At 35.8% G+C, this 18,343-nt stretch overlaps 1 gene segment (V, D, J or C); it reads left to right on the top strand.

Moving 5' to 3' along the window:
- The first annotated feature begins 1,869 nt into the window (after nt 1–1,869).
- On the top strand, nt 1,870–8,106 carry LOC307162357 (T cell receptor alpha variable 18-like). The segment is given in 3 exons: nt 1,870–1,929; nt 2,075–2,399; nt 7,796–8,106.
- Nucleotides 8,107–18,343: the final 10,237 nt, after the last annotated feature.

Below are 18,343 nucleotides of genomic sequence, written 5' to 3'. Positions count from 1 at the left end.
TGCACAGAGTCCAAATTAAAACAATTCCCCATCGTCCAAATTAAACAATTCCCCATCGTAAGTACACATTGATGGCCTAAGACACGAAACGAGCGGTTTGTGTGAGAAAACGAACAGTATTTATATCGTTTATACCTCTTGTAACACAGCCACGTCCAAGTGACTGGTGCATAGATCTATACACTAGATGTCGCCTTGACTACGGCATTCGTTCCAATGAACTGCCGTAGCCAAGTGTCTTAGGCCATCAATGTGTACTTACGATGGGGAATTGTTTAATTTGGACGATGGGGAATTGTTTTAATTTGGACTCTGTGCATGCTCTTTGAGACAGTGACCATAGACCTGCATTATATGACTGACAGACCAGAACGGTTTGACCTAAAAATATCAAAATTGAAACTACTGCGAAAAAAAAGACACCTACATCTTGGATGCCCTTGAGGTAAGCTAAAACATACCAAAATTTAATTTCAAAGTGAACTATCCCTTTAAATTTCAGTTTCGGAAACGTTTGGAAGAGAGCGCTGGCGTTGAAAGACTGTGTAGTTTATATTTATATAGATAATATAAGCTAGTGTTGCTGTACTTATTTACAAGTTCCTAGTATTGTGTGCGTGCAACTACCAATAACATAAGTATACTGAAGTTTGTTGTTGTTTTTACCTCACAATAATGTCGTGACATGTTGCTGCTCGTTGTCATATAATGGCGGAGCTTCGCACTGCTCGTGTGTTTAATTGAGAACGCTGTTAATTAATGGAGGTGTTGCTCTGCAAGCCTTACGTGTCTCAATTGAAATAATGTCTGTTGTTCTTGCACAATGTGTAACGTTGTTTAATTTAAGGAGTAATTCTGCAGCTCATTGTTATATGTTTAGCTGAATTTAGCATGTTGTATATTGATGCAGTTAATGTGAGGCAAATTAATCTTTAAACAGGGATATAGTGTACTACTGCATTTCTAAGTTTGTATTTGCTTAGTAATTAGCATTTATTATAACACTGCATTTAAGTCATACATAACAAAACTATAATTTAATCTCTTGATTGTATTTGTTTTATTATACCTGCTAGGCATTTAATAACTATTTGACATTTATAGAGAGTCTACATTTACTGATTTATGCCTGTATCTCTGTTTTAGAACCACACACATTTAAACCTTTATTTCAATAAAACACCTAAACGGAACATATCTTGTCTGCATTCTAATCGATGCCCCCTGGTGGTCACAACCTTTTAAAGACCAGTCAAATTATACAGTCCTTTCCAATCACCAAAACACAGATGATCATGATGCACAATGTAGATTTAAAAACAATGACTCATACAACTATCAAATGTCTCAAGCATTAATGCTGTTCAATCTGTATTAGTCCAATATTATTAATGGTTTATACTTTAGAGCAGGGATAGACAACTCCAGTCCTGGAGGGCCACTGTCCTGCAGAGTTTAGCTCCAAACCTAATTAAACACACCTGAACAAGGCAATCAGTGTTTTCAGGATTACTAAATAGATATAGGCAGGTGAGTTTTTATCAGGGCTAAAGCTAAACTCTGCAGGACAGTGGCCCTCCAGGACCGGAGTTGTCTATCCCTGCTTTAGAGAATCAGGACACAACAGTTAAACATGCCTTTAAAACTTATTCCAACATACTGAGTGTCCATTCAATAAATAGTGTAATAAATGAATCAGACTGACATAATGCCAATTTGAGGTTGTTGACTACAGCTTCTTCAGTATTTGTAGAGTAAGATGAGCAAGGACGTACAGTATGTGTGGGAGGAGCTCAATGTTTAGTCGACTCCTTCAGAATAAATCAGAGAAAACTATGACTTACCTTCATACTGATGATACAAATCTGAACTCAAACTACAGAATCATGTTACTCATCTCTTCTGTTTTAATATTTATCCTCAGTTACTGTAAGTAGCCTAATACTCATGTACATTTTGCTATGTTTGCTCTGTTTTTCAGAACATCACAAAAAATATACAGTAAAACAAATTTCCATTTGCTTTGCTCTAAATTGAATCCAGTACATTGCTTGAATCTTTAATGTGTTTGCAGGTGAAGCGAATGGGAATGTCATCAGACCAAACCAACCATCTGTAGTTTTAACTGAAGGAAGCAGCGTCACTCTGTCCTGTACATATGATGGATCAGCTTACAGTCTCCACTGGTACCGGCAGAAGCCTGGATCAAGACCAGAGTTTCTGCTGCTGATTGTTGAGTCTTCCAATTATGTCATCAAAGCTGAACGACCTCACCCGCATATGTCCATTAGACTTCATGATAAACGTGTGGATCTGGAGATCTCCTCTGCTGCTGTCTCTGACTCTGCAGTGTATTACTGTGCTCTGCAGCCCACAGTGACAGGAAAACCAAATACACTGTACAAAAACCTTCTTATCATTTTTCTATTGCATAGTCATATTTCTAAGAGTTATTATCTCTCTCTCTCGTCTTTCCTTTTCTTTGCTATATAAATTGTTATCTTTCTCTATGATCTATCTGTGATATTGCATTATGTTGCTAAAACGGCATTTAAATGTACATTATTAGCCCTTTGAGATTGTTGACCAGATTGTATTTCTTTTTTCATTTTACGTTTTATTTAGCAAGGACATCCCTCAAAGAAAAAAGTCATTTACAACTGGCAAAGAATTGTAATCAATACAAAAATTGACTGAAAAAAAACAAGACAATCAATCACCATCCATATAAGAAATATATTCTGTTCCTTGAAATTCAAATTCAAAATACTTTAAGAATTTTCTAACCATTCCGTGTCCAGTTAAGTTTTGACAAATTTCACTTTTTAAAGGTCAAAGCACTGTCTTTCCAGGCTTGAGTTGCTGAAGATACATTTCTCTACGAAAAGTTACTCTACGAAATGTTTTACTCACAGCTTAATATATATATATATATATATATATATATATATATATATATATATATATATATATATATATATTTTTTTTTTTATATATATATATATATATATATATATGTATGTATATATATATATATATATATATATATATATATACCTAAAATATTTAAATATAAATATCTTGTCACAGGGAGGTTTTAACCCTTATCACCCACAAAATGATTTTACATTCTCAGTTATGACCTCCACCTGGACTAGGCTGCTGATTTCCTTTGAACATTACTAATTAGATGAATGGTTATTTTTGTAGATAGAGATGTAATCTGTTTATTGCTGTACAATGACTGCAATACATTGACCAAAAACACTCAATATACATTTGCACAGCTTCAATGTTTTAGTTACATCCAACAAAAATCAATGGCAAACCTAACCATTGGTATACCATATACACATTCTCCAGTCTCTCTGTAGTTTTTTATTACATCAGATAAACGCCAGAAAGCCCTAGTTTAGCATGAGTTCTGCCAGAAGGTGGAGCTCTCATTTCAGTTATTTTAAAACAGAGTGCACAGATATAAACTGAGTCAGTTAGGAGGAAACTGCAAGTCTTGACTCTAAAGACCTTTTTTCTCTTGATGATGTTGCTTCTGGTCCTCATGATATTTTCTCTTTTTAATGGTGAGTGAATAATCATCATTTCCAAATAGGACTTATTTTTTTCTCTGCTGTTTAAATGTGTCAGTAAACCAACTGATTACATAAACTTACTTAGTCATGAATTTTAATGTTTGCTTCTTGTTTTGTTTTTTTAAACAGAGAATGCTAATGCAGATGTGATAACCTCATTATCCAGCAGCATGTTTTAGCAAAAATAGATGTTACACTGTCCTGCAACTACAGTGGCAATATTCGCAGTTTGCAGTGGTACCGTCAGTATCCCGCATCTAAACCTGAGTTTCTCATTTTTTACACTGAGACCACTGGTCATTCAGAGCCCAAGCTTCGTCTGTATGCAATAGCCGATAAAGGAATCAAGCGTATGAATCTGAGAATATCCTCTACACATGTGGATGATTCTGCTGTTTACTACTGTGCCCTGCAGCCCACAGTGACAGGAAAACTGTCTATGCCTTACAGAAACTGGAAGTAACAGCAACATAACAAATCAATTAGCAAATGTCTCAAACATTTATACGCTGTTCTTATCAAGAGGTAGTCTCATAATGATGATTAGTATTTCAGATATTCAGGACCAATTTTAAATGGTTTCAAAATCTATGTTCCAGTTGTGCCCACACATAATATCAAATCACTCTTTGACACAACATTAAAAAAAAAATGAAATTAACAAGAAGAAATTAAATGAACGTTTAAAAAATAACATAAGAGAGCTTGGAATTATAAAACAGTCTGTTTAAAGATATTAGAATAATGTGCTTATTAACACTGTATATTCCACATATAGTTCTTAATTGTAATTCACAAGAAAAATATTTAGTTTATTTCTGTGAAACCATTAAACATGATTTTGTGAACAGCCATACTGTTGTGAACTATTCTTTTTTATTACGCTGGACTACAGCTTATTCATTTGCTGTCTGTACTGATTTGACTGCACTGACACTATTTGATGAGAAGAGCAGAGAACTGAGCTGGACCATGACATCACTGTTTCACGCAGAGCTGCTTTATAGCCGAACTGAACTAATTTAATACATGATGATCTTATAACAGCAGAATAATGACACTTTTCTTTTTCAAGCTGCTTTAAAGCCGAACTGAACTCTGCTTGCATCATTCAATCATTACTTTCCTGTTGATCACTGCAATCTGTTTTGTATAAACCGAAATAAAAAAATAAAGATGATTTTACTTGATTTGATGGTAAAATGAAAAGTAGTATGTGTGGGAGGAGCTCAAAGGTTTGTAAACTTCAGAAGAAATCAAAAAGACAACAGTGACAGACCAACCTTCATACAGATACTGATAGAAGTCTGAACTCGAACTATAGAAACATGATACACATCTTGTCTGTTTTCATTTTTATCCTCAGTTACTGTAAGTACTATTAATCATACACATTTTAGACTGTATTCCAGAACATCACTAAAATAAATAAATCAAGATTTAATAAATCAGTTTTCTTTTTTTTTAAATCTATTCTAAATTGAATCCATTATATTTCTTGATTCTTTAATAAGCCCACCGGCAACTATATTTGCCGCAGTGTATAATTGTCATTTCCTTTAGTAAGTATTTTTCTAGATGTTATCCATGTTTTGTCTCAATGACATGCAAGCAAACAACCAAATAAAGGATTTCAAGAAAAAAAAAAAAGGTATTCACTTCCTTCCTGTCACATGAGGCTGTCAGCTTCCTACCCCTACTTCCAGGAAGCATGGTGAAGGCAAACCCTCCCGAAGAAAGGTCATTTTCATGTTACTAATACGTTTTTTTTTTTTTTTTTTGACATATATCTACATAATCATGAAGGTCTCTAGAATCATCCAAACAAAACAAATCTTACAAGAGATCTATAGTTTTTTGTAAACTTAGTCAAAAGTCCAAATGGCAACTATTTGCCGATGGGCAAATACGTTGTAAGTACATATCTCAGAGACCCCAGGCAACAAAATGTAATTTTGGAATGTAAGTTTTTTTTTTAAAACAAATGTAATTTTACTCAGTTTATTAATGTTTTTACTCCACATTTGGACATTTTTACTCCACAAAATGTATATAAATGAATTTTAAAAAATCTTTTAAATAGGTTTTTATAAAAAATATTTGGATAATTTGACATGGTTTAGTGTAAGATTGTTTGCCCATATTTTGGAAAATGCAGTTTAAAAAAAAAAAAATCACTTTAACCAGTAGAAGTTTTTCCAGTTAGATTCATATCTACATATTATGAAATCACAATTATAACAATAAAAGTTACTTTTTGTCAAAGTTTAGCAGTTTTTATACTGAAAGAAAAAATCTGTTTTTCAATAATGTTACATTTTGATTAGAATAAAACCTGATCAGGATGTTACAGAGAAAAGTTGGCATCTTTAGAGTTTATCATTTATTTAAAACATCTGTTTTTCATATAATTCTACAAATTTAAAGTGTGCCACTTAATTTCTGTCTACTCTGTCTGTCTTTCTGTGTGTTCTGTGTTGTTTCTGATTTTGAGGATGAATTTTGTCCATTGACAAAATTCATTTGATCCTAATCATAATAACATTATTGAAAATCTGATTTTTTTTTTCAGTACAAAAAAAGCCTAAAATGTTGCCTAAAAAATGTTGCCTTATTCTGAGAACTACTATATTAGCAAATGTTAGCACCATATTTATCGTTAATTACTGGTCACTTAATACAACTTTACCAAGACAAAACACTATAATTTACAATATGCTAACCAGTACAGGTTGAACAGGAAAAATTCCTACTATCATAAGTTTGCTACTGGATTATTTTGTACTGGACAGTCCTTATTACTTACAACCAAAAAAAGTTATATTAAAATACTTCTTGAAATAGTCGTTCAAATAATCATGTTCAATCTTTTATATTCTATTAGGCTAAAAATGCTTATTTGTTGAAGATACATCCCATATGAAATGATGAGAAATTGAAGCAAAAGTGATCTCACCTGCATTCTTCCAGAAGGTGGAGCTCTAAGAACCAATTGTAGTTCAGTCTCAGTTCAGATTAAAAACAGAGCAGACAGACTTACATTGAGTCACTTTATACTCTTGGAGGAAACTGTAAGTCTTGACTCTCAAAGTCATTGTCTTTTATTAGTGCAGATGTTGCTCCTGGTATTTATTATATTTTCTCTTCTAAAAGGTGAGTGATTCATAACAATTACTGTGGAAATATTTTTCCACATCATTTTTATACTGTTGACAAGTTAAATTTGTCCATTATAAATTATACACTTTTGTTTGTTTATTTATTTTAAACAGGGAATGCTGCTGCAGACGTGATAACACCATACTTCACAGATAAGCAGGTTTTGGAAGGAAAAGATGTTACACTGATCTGCAACTACACTGGCAATGTTCAAACTTTGCAGTGGTACCGTCAGTATCCCGGATCCAAACCTGAGAACCTCATTGTGTTCTTTGAAACCATCCCCAAATTAGAGCCCTCTCTCCGTCTGACCGCTGCAGCTGATAAAGTCGTCAAACAAATGAATCTGACTATCTCTTCTACAGAAGTCAAAGACTCTGCCATGTACTATTGTGCCCTGCAGCCCACAGTGACAGGAAACACAACTGCACCCTACAAAAACTCAATCAGAAATGATATTTAAGGCAGATGATCATGATGCACAATGCAGATTTAAAAAAAATTACTCATACAACTATCAAATGTCTCAAGCATTAATGCTGTACATATCTGTATTAAGAGGTAGTCTAATATTATTAATGGTTTATATTTTAGAGAATCAGGACACAACAGTTGAACATGCCTTTAAAACTTATTCCAACATGTGCAACTGAGTGTCCACTCAATAAATAGTGTAATAAATGAATCAGACTGACATAATGCCAATTTTAGGTTGTTGACTACAGCTTCTTTCTATATATTGAGTATTTGTAGAGTAAGATGAGCAAGGACATGTGTGGGAGGAGCTCAATGTTTTGGCGACTCCTACAGAATAAATCAGAAAAAACAATGACTTACCTTCATACTGATGATAATCTGAACTCAAACTACAGAATCATGTTACTCATCTCTTCTGTTTTAATATTTATCCTCAGTTACTGTAAGTATTACTCATTTGCATTGTGCTATTTTTTTCAGAACATCACAAAAAATATTAAAAAAAAAATCCATTTGCTTTGCTCTAAATTGAATCCAGTACATTGCTTGAATCTTTAATGTTTTTGCAGGTGAAGCGAATGGGAATGTCATCAGACCAAACCAACCATCTGTAGTTTTAACTGAAGGAAGCAGCGTCACTCTGTCCTGTACATATGATGGATCAGCTTACAGTCTCCACTGGTACCGGCAGAAGCCTGGATCAAGACCAGAGTTTCTGCTGCTGATTGTTGAGTCTTCCAATTATGTCACCAAAGCTGAACGACCTCACCCGCATATGTCCATTAGACTTCATGATAAACGTGTGGATCTGGAGATCTCCTCTGCTGCTGTCTCTGACTCTGCAGTGTATTACTGTGCTCTGGAGCCCACAGTGACAGGAAACCCAAATACACTGTACAAAAACCTTCTTATCATTTTTCTATTGCATAGTCATATTTCTAAGAGTTATTATCTCTCTCTCTCTCTGTTGTCTTTCCCTTTCTTTGCTATATAAATTATATTTCTCTATACCATTATGATCTATCTGTGATATTGCATTATGCTGCTAAAACGTAATTTAAATGTACATTATTAGCCATTTGAGATTGTTGACCATGGTCAGATTGTATTTCTTTTTACGCATTATTTACCTGAGACGAGCGGAGAGGAAGGAGCGCAGTGCACGTAGCATCATGTCAGAATCACATGTAATAAAAAAATCTAACTTTATCATTATGAATATAAACAAATAAGATGTATTTTAGTAGCCTACTCACTACTAAATCTAAATAGCTATCATATCGATATTGGTAAAGTTTAAAATATATATTTTTTGATTCGCTAACGAGCTAGTTATATAAGGCAAAGCTAAAAACAGGTTGCATTGATGCACATTTTTCCATTTCCATTAGTTGCACTGTGATGAAGATGAATTTCGTGTAAGATTCATAACATATAACGTTAGGCCTACTAGCTGTTAAACATGTATTTTGTTATGTAAAGTTCCCCCCACAGCGGAGCCTGCCGTGAACGCGCAGGCTAGTAAACATGCAGAGTCACCGATGACGACGGATAAACAGTTATGAAACATTCACTGGTAGGGACAAAATGCTTAACATTGACTGGCCTGCCCATACTTTGACTACAAACTTGGTCCTCAAATCATTACGTATTATGCAATACATGTAATGTAACTTTATAACGTTGCACTCTTTCTATGAGTTATAAATAGCTAGTAAGATAATATAACGGTAACTAACGTTGCAGTAGGCTATGTAAATAATTATTCTAGCGATATGTAATGCTAAATAAGGTTTGCTAGTACATTATTTTAGCAACATGACAAGCCAGTGAATTAGCAGGTTTCAATTGTTGCTTTGCACAGTGCGTGACATTTTATCTGTATGCTATGCGGCTAGAGTTTTAACACTGAGTCAATGGGCTCCGACGGGCTTGTTTATCGTCATCGGTCTTTTTCCGTTTACCTGTCTTTGTTGTATGAGCAGCAGTGGCGTGCACAGGGGGGGGGCCGGGGGGGCTCAAGCCCCTGCCCCTTTTGTCTCAAAATGTATTGTGCCCCTCTCTGATAAATGTAAATAATAATTATTATTAAAATAAATATTATAATAAATAACAATACACTTATACACCATTGCCACGAACAATAATAATACAAACAAATATTAAATATTATTTTTTTTGGCGGAAGCATTTGGCGGAGGTGAAGTGGCAGTAGGCGGAGTTCTTTTTTTCAGCGCTATGTACGCAGCAGTTCGCCGCGAGTCTTCAAACTGCACGGCAGCAGGTAACATTAAGCTAATACGGAAAAGTTACATTTATCCTACCATGCTACTGTAAAAGTTGCGGCAGCATGTGAGTTATGCTTAACAATCATAAAAGTATAACTCAATTTCAGCCGCATTCTGAGTCTGACAATGTCATTCGTTTTTGTCCAGGCCATAGCAAGTGTAATTAGCTTGGGGAAATGCATCTAGTGAAAGGAAATTTCATGTCCAAGGAAAAGTCCATGTCCAGCTCTAAATTGTAAGGAATTTATATCTTTGATTTCATAGTACACTTTACAATGATGTTTATTTGTTTATTATTCATATTAACTAACATTAACTAATCATGCAAAACAACTAAAAACATTACAGATCATGTACAAAGTAAAAAATCATCAATTGCCAGAAAGTATCCAAGGGTTGTTCACAGAAAGAGAATGCCAACATGACTTAAGGGGAACTTGTACAATTCAAAAAGAACTTAGGACCAATGCAAAATACCATTGTATTTCAGTTAAAGGTGTAAATCTATGGAATAGCTGTCATGAGGAACTAAAAATATGTGGGGCACTTAATAAGTTAAAGAAACTATTTAAAAAATAATGCACTGAAACTATATGAAACCATTTAAAGAATGATAAATTAACAAGCTGCTTTTGTATTTGGATTGTGCAATGGTATTAAAATATGAGATGTTTTAAAAAGGTAGGCATTATAAGCAAGAGCTTCAGCCTACACCTGTTTCAGACTGTGCTGTTGTTTGTTAGCTTAACTGTGTCTGAAACTAAACTAAACTAAACATTTGTTAGGCTACGGTATAGGCCTATTTGTTAATCTTATTTAATAATAATGCAACTTTTAATTGTTTGTTCATGTTATGTCACAGTCAGTGCATTAACTAATGTTAACAAATACAACTTTAGATTTTAATAATGTTTTAGTAAATGCTGAAATTAATATTAACTAAGATTAATAAATTGTGTAGAAGTGTAGTTCATTATTAGTTCATGTCAACAAATTTAACTAATGAAACCTTATTGTAAAGTGTTACTGATTTCATGATAGCTAACACTTTATTGAATACATAGGCCTACAATTTATAACATCAACATAACTAAACATGAATTCCTCATAATTACCGACTTGATTCTCTGTTTTGTTTGGTAAAGTAAATAATATTTAGTTATATTATCATCATTTCCGAGAGAGGCTCTCTGACCTACTGCTGCTCTCCATCGAGTGAGATATTCCAAATAATTGTGAGGAAGTCATTAAAATATATAAAACACAACAGACAGACGGGTAGGGCCTACTGCTTTAAATACAGGTGATTTATTTTAAAAATAAATGTTTTTTTCTTTTAAAGTGCCCTTTTTGGTCCTTCCGCCCCTGCCCCTGAAGAGGTCTGTGCACGCCACTGATGAGCAGGTTCCACTCCAGAAATTGGCAGTTTTGGTTGTTTGTCCGCCATTAGCACAGCTGCTCGGCACACCGGCAATCTTGATTTTGAATGACGGTACGCGCTGTGCAAGAGAGGGGCGATCAGTGCGTACGCGAACTTGATTGACACTGCTAAGACACTCCTCCTGGCTCTGAAGGCATCTGATTGGCACTCGGACCGAGTGGCAGTGATTGGTCAGAGTTTTTACTGTCCTGCAGCTGCTACAGAGGTCTGATTGTTTTCATTCCTTTTTCTGAACACATAATGTATTGACTACTCTCAGGATGGAAGGACCATTTCACCCAGTATAAAAAAAGTGTTTCTGAACAGGATTACCTACCCTAGCTTTAAGTTTTGACAAAGGTCAACGCACTATCTTTCCAAGCTTGAGTTGCTGAATATACATTTCTCTACGAAAAGTTACTGGCCATTATTAAAAGAAATGAAGTACAAACTGAAAAAATGGTGTAGAAACAATAAATATATATACATATACATAGTGTACTTACAATATTTAAATATAAATATCTTGTCACAGGGAGGTTTTAACCCTTATCAACCACAAAATGATTTTACATTCTCAGTTATGACCTCCATCTGGACTAGGCTGCTGATTTCCTTTGAACATTACTAATTAGATGAATGGTTATTTTTGTAGATAGAGATGTAATCTGTTTATTGCTGTACAATGACTGCAATACATTGACCAAAAACACTCAATATACATTTGCACAGCTTCAATGTTTTAGTTACATCCAACAAAAATCAATGGCAAACTTAACCACTGGCTTACCATACACATTCTCCAGTCTCTCTGTAGTTTTTTATTACATCAGATATACACCAGAAAGCCCTAGTTTATCATGAGTTCTGCCAGAAGGTGGAGCTCTCATTTCAGTTATTTTAAAACAAAGTGCACAGATATAATCTGAGTCAGTTAGGAGGAAACTGCAAGTCTTGACTCTTAAAGGCCTTTTTTCTCTTGATGATGTTGCTTCTGGTCCTCATGATATTTTCTCTTTTTAATGGTGAGTGATGAATAAGAATCATTTTCAAATAGGACTTCTTTTTTTCTCTGCTGTTTAAATGTGTCAGTAAACCAACTGATTACATAAACTTAGTCCATGAATTACTTACTTAGTCCACATCTTGTCTATTTTCATTTATATCCTCAGTTACAGTAAGTACAATTAATCATACACATTTTAGACTGTATTCCAGAACATCACTAAAATAAATAAATCAAGTTTTAATAAAATATTTTTTCTAAATCTATTCTAAATTGAATCTATTACATTTCTTGATTCTGTAATGTTTTTTCAGGCGAAGCGAATGGAAATGTCATCAGACCAAACAAACCATCTGTAGTTTTAACTGAAGGAAGCAGCGTCACTCTGTCCTGTACATATGATGGATCAGCTTACAGTCTCCACTGGTACCGGCAGAAGCCTGGATCAAGACCAGAGTTTCTGCTGCTGATTATGAAGTCGACTAAAACTGCAAGTTCCAGCTTCTCCACCTCTCCCGCATATGTCCATCAAACTCCATAATGATAACCTTGTGGATCTGGAGATCTCCTCTGCTGCTGTATCTGACTCTGCAGTGTATTACTGTGCTCTGGAGCCCACAGTGACAGGAAATCCAAATACACTGTACAATAACAGGTTTCTTGTATATAGTCATATTTATAAGAGGGAGGAGCTTCTCTCCATGCAGTGTCTCAGTCTTTTCCCCTCTTTCCTTTCCTCTGCTATATAATGTTGCCTTATTCTGAGAACTACTATATTAGCAAATGTTAGTGCACACTTATTTTGCATATTTCTTGTTAATTAGTGCTCATTTAAGACAACTTTTACCAGACAAAACATATAATTTACAATACGTTAAGTTATGAACATATAAACAGGACAAATTCCTATAAATTTGTTACTGGATTATTTTGCACTGGACAACGACAGTCCTTATTACTTACACATTTTTTTTTAAATACTTTTTGAATTTTTTTTTCAAAGAATCATGTTCAATCTTCTTAAAAATTATCTATAAGGCAAACAATTCTTATTTGTTCTTTAAAGCTGCCGTCGGCAACATTTTTTTGATCAAATTCAGTGAAATTGACAGTATAATCCGACAGAACAACATAAATAAGGTGGTTTTAGAAAAAAACCCGAGCTTCTAACTCCACCTGGAGTGTGCGATCTGACTGTCAATCACAGTTCGTGCACACGCCACAGATCCCCCCTCACTCGCGCAGGCGCGCACATTACAATATCACATGCACACGACATGCCTGAAGTTCGCCTGAAGATTGTACGAAGCGTGATGGCGGAGAGAAAATCTACTAACAAGCTTCCAATTCCTCGGTTATTGCTATCTATGGATAGATTAGCCAGGGCAGCCTACCTCCGAGTCCATGGTGTTGATCTGCTGAAGAGACGGACGCGTCCACAGAAAATCAGGTACACACGCACTGACGATGGGCGGGTGCTCGTTGGTAGTGGGGGAGGGGCATGAGAGTTGTAAACATTCAAAATTTTGGCTAAGTCCACTCAATCTGCCAGACTTGCTGACTGCAGCTTTAAGATACATCCCTTATGAAATGAGATATTGTAGCAAAAGTGATTTCACCTGCATTCTTCCAGAAGGTGGAGCTCTAAGAACCAATTGTAGTTCAGTCTCAGTTCAGATTAAAAACAGCAGACATACTTACATTGAGTCACTTTATACTCTTGGAGGAAACTGTAAGTCTTGACTCTCAAAGTCATTGTCTCTTGTTGTGCAGATGTTGCTCCTGGTTTTAATTATATTTTCTCTTATAAAAGGTGAGTGATTCATAACAATTACTGCGGGAATGATTTCACCCTTTTATACTGTTGACAATTCAAATTTGTCCATTAGAAATTATAAATTTTAGTTTGAGTGTTTGTTTGTTTGTTTGTTTATTTATTTTAAACAGAGACTGCTGCTGCAGACGTGATAACACCATACTTCACAGATAAGCAGGTTTTGGAAGGAAAAGATGTTACACTGATCTGCAACTACACTGGCAATGTTCAGAATTTGCAGTGGTACCGTCAGTATCCCGGATCCAAACCTGAGAACCTCATTTTGTTCATTGAAACCATCCCCAAAACAGAGCCCTCTCTCCGTCTGACCGCTGCAGCTGATAAAGTCATCAAACAAATGAATCTGACTATCTCTTCTACAGAAGTCAAAGACTCTGCCATGTACTATTGTGCCCTGCAGCCCACAGTGACAGGAAACACAACTGCACCCTACAAAAACTCAATCAGAAATTATATTAAAAATGGAAAATCATGATGCTAAATTAAAAAACTTAATATAAAACAAGTTCAGCTCTGATAGTGCAGTTGAACATAATTATGAACATAGAACCGCAAACTCTAATTACACCATTTCAGTACGTCCAAAGCAAACCCTGTCTAGACCCATATGTTTTTTCTAGTTTATACTGAAAAGGCAGTATTCTCAGCAGATGCAAACTAGGCTATATCAAGAAATGGCTATGCCTTATTCCAAAGATGATTCTCAGCATACAGTATACTGTATATTAAATTACATACCTGATACACTTATGCTGACTATTAAACAATGTAGCTTTGTACCAAACTTTGCACAGAGGAAGAACATGGAGAACTTCTGAAGTATGTGTGAAGCTGTGAAAGTAATATATGAGAATAAGTAGGTGGAGCTAGCTGAGGAGAAAGTCACTGCAAAACAGGAACGGCACAATGCCTCCAAAGACAGGAGAAAGATAGCAGTTATCTTGAGAAATATTCACAAAAACAATGTTGCTCTGTCTGTTCATACTTTTCTATTATTTTGGTAAGAAATTGGCTTTTATTGCTTTCTATTTTTATTTAGTTCTTGTGTTTGGGTAAAAAAGACAACTACTTTCTGTTGTTGTTGTTTTTTTTCATTCAGTGCTATATGTACTGATATGTCTTTACAGGTGAAACTACTGGGTATGGAATCAAATCAGATAACAACACCATAGTGTTAATGGAGGATGAAAACATTACGCTCTCATGCACATATGAAGGCTCAGTAGACAGTTTGCACTGGTACCGACAAAAACCTGGATCAAGATCAGAATTTCTAATAATGATTGATGAAGCTTCTGAATATGTGACAAAAGCCAATCCACCTGACCCACGTCTGTCAATCAAACTTCATAAAGCACAAAATCGTGTTCATCTGGAAATCTCCTCTGCAGCAGTTATGGATTCTGCAATGTATTACTGTGCTTTGAGGCCCACAGTAACAGGAAACACACATACACTGTACAAAAACCCCTCTACTGTCTATAACAATTCAGAGGGATTAAATGTAAACATATTTCAATGTAAAAAGTAAACTGGTATTTTTATTTTGTGATGCTGTCTTCTGTCTTTTTAGTTCCTGTAAGTGCAATTTCCATGTGTTATTACGTCCAGAGGGGATCTTCGGCACGGAAGTTGAATTTTGAGAACAACAATACAACTTCAATGTCAACCACCATATTCACATTCTGGAATCCTGCAACCAGCATAATGTGACAGCAGCTATGAGTGGGGGGATTTTTATTACACCAAGCTCATACTATACTGGGGCATTAGACCTACACAGACCACAAGATGAGCACCTGCTGGACTCACCAATACCCTTTTCTAAAGTCACCATGAAATCAAAATGGACAGTTCTTGTTTTTTTGTTTGTTTTTTTAAATGGAATATTTTATGGAGTGTTTATTATAAATTATTTATCCATGCATATATATATATTTTAAGTCATGTGCCCTTGTAATCTTTAAAGCCTAGGTTGGGTGCGAGCGCAGCATGGGGTCAGAAAAATGAAGTGACTAATAGACCGGCATATTGTGTCAAGGTATGCGCTGTCTTTGCCACCACAGGAACGGGAACAGTACCATAAACTTGTTTTAGCTAATGGCGATTATCTGCCTGATCCCGAGCTCGTAACAGAATGGGTAGACATTAGCAAGTGGCCAGATATTCACTGGTACTGCTGTCTATTCAGATAGATACTGTTATCTGCTAAGTCCATGACACAGGTCACAATTAATGCCAGATATCAAACTTCACCTAACTATTAAATCAGTCTACAGTTTACAGAAAACATTTGTTTACTAACCATGGCTTATAACTACCGTTGTTGTCACAATGTTGGCGCTAGCCTGCGGCTAACTACTAGCAGCTGGCTATGTCTGTAGCATGACACAGGTCCATGACATTTACAAAACTTAACCAGCATAGCTTAACGTTATAGGCTAGTGTACAGAAAATTGTGACCTGTGTCATGCTACAGACTTAGCAGATAGCAGTATCTATCTGAACAGATGTTGTTTTGTTGAACAGATGTTGTCATTTTCACAGTCCACAACGCAACAAGTAGGCATGTTTTTCTTGAGAGAAATTATCTGGTTAACACACAATTCAATGGGATGGAATGAACTTTCTGAGCCCGACCTGCGTACTGCAAATTTTCCCGTGATGTCAACTGTGAAGGGGTCTATAATCCAATCAATTCTTGATGGACAAAATCAAGTCCCGCCCTACATTTTTTTCTTGTTTGTGAAGCCTTTTCACTTGAATATACGTCACACAATAGTAATGAAATCACTATCTCAACTTCCGTTTCATGACTTAAAGGGAGGGTAGGTAGGAATTGTCTAAAAAACTTCTTTTCCAAATTTGTTTAAACTTTATTTATATATCAATACATAATTAAAATGTAAGTACTCTGAAAAAGAAAGTATAAAAATCGAGTGTCTGTAGACCTCTCACGACTGTTTTAAAGACAGCTCATTATTTCCATTCAGTCCACCCTCTCCCTTCTGGGGTCCTTCCAAAGCCACGCCCCCAAAACACATGAACGCGCGACTCCGACAGCTGAGCTGGAACTGGAAAACGCATTATTTACCTGAGACGAGCGGAGAGGAAGGAGTGCAGTGCATGTAGTGGCATCATGTCAGAATCACATGTAATAAAAAAATCTAACTTTATCATTATGAATATAAACAAATAAGATGTATTTTAGTACTCACTATCAAGCTAGCATATTGATATTGGTAAGTTAAAAATATTTTTTTTTGATTCGCTAACGAGCTATATCTATAAGGCAAAGCTAAAAACAGGTTGCATTGATACACGTTTTTCCATTACCATCAGTTACACTGTGATGAAGATGAATTTCGTGTAAGATTCATAACATATATGGTGTTCTGCATGTAAGAGTTTCCATGATGAAAGCACTTGTTGACTCTGATGAGGACTACACTCCAGAGACAAATACTGCATCGTCAGCTCGAGGACAGGTCCGGGGTCGAGGGCGAAGCAGAGGAGGTCGTGCAAGCGGCCGTGTGTGCAACTAGGGTCCGAGGAAGTAGAGGCCGAGGACGGGGTGGTCGAAGTGCAGGGCAAGGAGCACTTCTTGGACACTTCTAAGGACCTGCATCGAGTTTTGCATCTCCTATTCCTAGGTTCCGTTCCTCTTGAATTCCTCAAATCAAACGGGTGCGCGCAGCCGCGCACGTGGGCAGATCCTTAGCAAAAGGGTGGTTGCCATGGTTGCGAGAGAGAGTGACAGTCGCCTAAGCCAATCCTTTGTTTCGTCCCAAATGGAAATAATGAGCTGTTTAATGCAGATTAAACGGTCTAGAGTCACTCGATTTTTATACTCTTTTTTTCAGAGTTGAAACAAATTTTGAAAAAAGTTTTTTATAAAATTCCTACCTACCCTACCTTTAATATATTATATTGATATAAAATGTTACAGAATCAAATTACAAAATACCATGCATGCTGATAAACCATGCAAAATATCATACCATATACAATTATACAATTCTGTGCTGCTGGTTTATGTATTTTTAAAGGGATAGTTCACTTTGAAATTAATTTTTGATATGTTTTAGCTTACCTCAAGGGCATCCAAGATTTAGGTGTCTTTGTTTCCGCAGTAGTTTCAATTTTGATATTTTTAGGTCAAACCGTTCTTGTCTGTCAGTCATATAATGCAGGTCGATGGTCACTGTATCAAAACACAAGCACAGAGTCCAAATTAAAACAATTCCCCATCGTCCAAATTAAACAATTCCCCATCGTAAGTACACATTGATGGCCTAAGACACGAAACGAGCGGTTTGTGTGAGAAAACGAACAGTATTTATATCGTTGTTATCTCTTGAAAACAGCACACGTCTAAATGATCTGACGGCGCGGGCGGGTATAGATGTATACATAGATGTCGCCTTGGCTACGGTTTCGTTCCAATGAACTGCAGTAGCAAAGGCGACATCTAGTGTATACATCTATACCCGCTCGCGGGCGGGTATAGATATATACACTAGATGTCGCTTGGCTACGGTTTCGTTCCAATGAACTGCAGTAGCC

Source organism: Squalius cephalus, assembly GCF_949319135.1.
Source record: "Squalius cephalus genome assembly, chromosome: 7".
NCBI classification, from domain to species: domain Eukaryota; kingdom Metazoa; phylum Chordata; class Actinopteri; order Cypriniformes; family Leuciscidae; genus Squalius; species Squalius cephalus.
Note: the sequence above shows the minus strand (reverse complement) of the source record. Positions and strands in the feature narration are given on the sequence as shown.